The following is a 4,890-nucleotide window of genomic DNA, read 5'->3' as shown; positions in this document are numbered from 1 at the left end:
CATTCTAAATATTAAGATCTGATTATCCAAAAATTTGTCAAAAGGAATGTGCGACATTGTAGTTCTTGACTCCTTACAATGATCCAATTATCCAGAAATTCATCGAGAGGAAAAAGCTGCATTGTAGTTCTTCACTCCTTACGTTGCAGGTTAAGGTGGTTTGGACTAATTAGACTTGTTTTGGTGGCTTGACTGGTTTTTCTCCCTTGTCAACATGTTATTGCAGTTTTGAGACACGTCTTTTGGAACAACAGCCTAAACTTGTATATTACCCGGCTAAACATACCAGGCTTTTACCTTTATCTTCGACTGCCCAACTCTTCGTATATAGCTTTGCCCGCCCACTAATGAAATTTTTCATTATTTGCAATGCTACAGTCGTTCTCATATTCAACCATAAATTCGTCTTGAGAAATTTTCAGAAGAAATTTGGTTATACAACAGCTTGTTTGCAGTTATGGAAGGATTGCGAACACAAGTTTACAGGGGCATCGTTCAATAGAGGGATAGCCGGAAGTTCGTGTAGGTAGTTGTTATGGAAAGATTCCTAAGCCCGGTCATGAACCACAATAGAAGGAACATCAAATCACTATTAAATGCATCAATATTTAAAAGGTTATATATATATATATATATATATGCATGATGATTTAAAAAGTTATATTTATATATATATGATTGTTTTTTATTTAATGCATAATTGAAGACCATATGTAATGAACATACATTTTTTATTTCAATTGGTTATTTTGAAGGGAGCACTCGAGTAAGAGAGAGAGTGAAACCGCATATATCACCAAAAGTTTGTCTTGTTAGAAAATTCCATGGATCATCATTGAAATTGTTCAAAGGATGTAAACTTCTTCTTATTATTGTGCATGATAAGTAAAAACTGGTTTGGTGTTTGAAGGAGGATAAGCCTTGCACAACCGGATATTGTGCAAGCAGGAAGGTAATTCTATTTTGAAGCTGCGGAAAAATGAGAAGGGTACTTTTAGTAAATGGTCTAGAGAACTGTTTGATCTAAGTATGTCTATAAAACAGAATTAGAATCTCTAGTCTCCGCTTTAAAAAAAATAAAATAAAAAAATTACAAGGTTCATGGTTTCTGTGCCTTGTTTTAATTTGTAGTTGAAGAGTGGACAGATCCGCAATCGAGTTTCTTTCCCACTTAAAACTTGTATGAATCAAATAGTTGTGCTGGGAATCGTGTTTATCTTACTGGGAAATCCTGTTACTTGAAATTGGATTGAAGAAATCCATTGTCTATGAGATGATTTCATGTGCATTGAAGAAGAGAAATTGATTGCTTGTAGAGAGAGTTTTAGATTGTGAGTTTGAAGTACGATTTGCTCCATACAATTGTTAGGCCAATAAACTCTCTATTGACTTTTGAATTCATGAATCTCTTTACCCAATAAATGATCATCTCTTCCTTTTTTCGTTGAAATAGACTCTACGCCGTTCAAATCTCATTTTAGGTATGGGTAATACTTTCTCTCTATCTTTTGAATAAATTATTATTTCTTTCCAAATTCTGTGCCCTGATTCCTGAAAAGTAGAATATCATTGCACTAACACAGCAGATTGAAAGAAATTTTTTTAAGGAATTACTCTGAATTTATGTTACTTTATTAATTCCTACATTGTCTTTGCAGTGTTGTAGCAATCTGTTCATCCTGCATACTGATTTTTAACTAAGCTGTTCTGATTTTTCTTGATTTTTATTTATTTTTCTTGATTTAATTGATTTAGCCATTTTATAGTGGGATTTCAATGAGATTCTTTGTTTTTCTTTTCCTGTTTGCTTTGGCTCATGATGAGTAGGATTTTGCCCTGGAGAAAGTATATAGGAAAACTTGGTGTTTTCAATTATAGGAAATTATCCAAACTCTTAAATTTTAACCGGTTGGAATTTGCAAACTCAAATTCTGCCTGAGCGAGATTACATTTTTATTCCTTCAAATTTGATTTATTAATTTTTTTAAACCAACCAATAATGTCAAATCTGCAATTTGTGCACACTGTTCATATTCCAAATTAGGTGTTTAAAATGACGCTAATGAATTAAAATGTATAAAAATAGGAGTATGAGTATGAAGGTATTCCTTAAACTATACAACGACCATATGCTTGTTAGCGGCAACAATGAAAGGATGAGTATCATCATAAAATTATATTAGGATTGACTGTAGCATCAATGTTAGACATAGAACTTATGTAAATTTGATACAACTTAAAATCAATTCCAATATAACTGGGAGAAGTGGCATATAAATACTTACATTTCATCCCACTATAAATTTGAATTCTTTTCCATTAACAAACTTGCACAATAAATAAATAAAATCTTCTTTAAGAAATGACAACAACAATGAGTTATTGACGGCTCTTATTATTTTGATTCTCCTTTGAGAACGCTGATTTATTCAATATATAACTTTATATATATATATATATATATATATGGTGAAGCATGTGATAGTTGCATACAAATTTATGACATGCATGAGCATGCAGTTCGTTATTTTTTTGCGATTAAATGCAAGACTTGGCATGTGGATTATTTTCTATGATACTATGATGGTATAGCTAATGCATTGGTTGCATGTTGAGGTGTGATGATTCACAGGACTCCACAAATGGGCCGAAAGGGCCGGTTTATTCGATGATCTCGTGTGAGCCCATACGCATGAGAGAGAATAAGTAACACCATATGGGCTGGGGACAAACTCAATCAACACTACATATGCCAGTGGTTCCTTTGTCTTGTGTATAGCTCTTGATGGATAGCTCTAGAAGAACTATGAGACCATCTTGAGGAGGCCACATGCCTGATGTTCTAGGCTAGGTGCCTAGTATTGGATTGGGATGCCGAAGTCTGGAAGGGATGTAAAGGACTTCGATGCCTGGGGCTGTGCGCCTTAGTAGTTGTGGAGGGAGTGGGCCAGCCTTGCGAGATGCCCGGGGTCATTGAGTACCGGACCGGATGCCTGCCTTGGGGCAGATGAGGTCTGAGTCAGGCACGAGCCTTGGGGCCAGCCTTGGACTAGGATACAGACTGGGTCAGGCTTATGCCTGGTGCCGAAAGTGGGAAAAAGGACAGAGATTCCTTGAGATTTCCTGAGGTGTTGGGGACTTTCGATGCCTGCTGGTTATACTAGTTCAGTAGAGGGTGTTGGCAACATGAAGTAAATAAAATAATAAATAATAAATAATTCAACTTAACTTCGGGACGAAGTTCCTTAAAGTGGGAGAGTATGTAATATCCCTCCCCTTAATAATAAATAATAAAAATAATAAATAATACAAAAATAATAATTAAAAGAATAAATAATAATAAATAATAATAAATAATAAAAGTAATAAATCATAAATGTTAAATAATAAATGATATTAAAAATAAAAATAGTAATAACTATACTAAAGCTCTAAATAAGAATAAATAGAAATAAAACAAGAAAATTATAAAAAAGAAGAAAATAAAACAAGAAAGCTAAAAATCAAAAGAAAAGTAAAGAAATAAAACAAGAAAGCTAAAAATCAAAAGAAAAGTAAAGATGTTGGGTCCCTATAATACTAGTTATTACCCCATTACTATTGTAGTTATACCCCTTATTTATATTGTTGTGCCCCTATTACCCCCATATTGTTATTTCTGTGCCCCATAGAATCCCTCTATTGTTATTTTTGTGGCTTTATATTATTATTGTTAGGTCGGCTGGATTATATTGTGACTCCTTAGACTCCTATATATAGAAAGGAGGTTTTGTCATTTGTATCATCCAAGAATTGTTCATTTATGTAATGTAAAGGAGGTTGCCCCCTCGAAGAGGCTGAATTCTAAGGCGTTGATCTATCTTTTCTATCTTTTCTTGAGCTGGTTTCATAACATTTGGTATCAGAGCTTTGAATTCTAGGGTTTCGCTGCTCCAAACAGGTCATTGTGGCATTTTCGCTATAACTTTTTTTCTAGGACGTTTCAGAAGTCGCAAAAAACACCATTTGAGAAGAATCACGTTGAACCTTGGGTCCGAATTTCAGAGCTTTTCGCGAAATATTTGCGGAGATATGATCTGAGGAAGTTGGTCTTTTTGCAAACTCCTGAATTACATTCAAAACAGGTGACCTGGGGAAAATCGTCATAACTTTCTCTCTGGGGATCGGATTGAAATTTCATAAGAAGGTACAGAAAGAGGACGGACTGTAGTTTCTTGTGTGTGTGTTTCAGATTCAAAGGTTGAAACAGTGACGCGTGGCACGTCGTACAAGTTCGCTCTACTGAACCAGTCTAAAAGCAAGTCACTGTGGCAGATTTCACATAACTCTTCCTTGGGGAATCCAATTTGGCTTAGACTTGTGGCATTGGAAAGAGGACACAAAAGGCTACTACAGGTAGCAATTTCAGAACTGGATGATTAGAAATTACAGAGATACATCAGATTCAATATCAGGCTTCTATAAACTGAAAAAAGAAAATGCAAACACCTAGTAAGGAACCTGAAAGCTCTAGCATGACTCATGAAGAAGAGGAAGAAATGCTACATGATATATCAAAATTACAAGAACAAGTGCAACAAATGTCACGCTCACAAAAGCTAACAGAAGCTAAGATAAGTGGTGTGGAATCTAAGATAAATGGCGTGGAATCTAAGATAAAGGGCATGGAAGCTAAGATGGAGGATTCGATGGCAGATTTGAAGATAGATTTGAAGACAGACATGGAAGAATTGAAGAAGTTGCTACAAGAAAGGGTCACTAATGGTGAAAAGGTAGTAAAGGAAACTCATGATGAGAACAAAAGAAATGTTAATCATGATTCCATAGATGCTAATGTTGGATCGAAGAATCACCATATTCCAAAAATCGATATGAGGAAGTTTGATGGCA

Source organism: Pinus tabuliformis, chromosome 5_1, assembly GCF_031772625.1.
Source record: "Pinus tabuliformis cultivar Carrire ecotype Pingquan chromosome 5_1, CPIR1, whole genome shotgun sequence".
NCBI classification, from domain to species: domain Eukaryota; kingdom Viridiplantae; phylum Streptophyta; class Pinopsida; order Pinales; family Pinaceae; genus Pinus; species Pinus tabuliformis.
The sequence above is the reverse complement of the archived record's forward strand: the minus strand, read 5'-3'. Positions refer to the sequence as shown.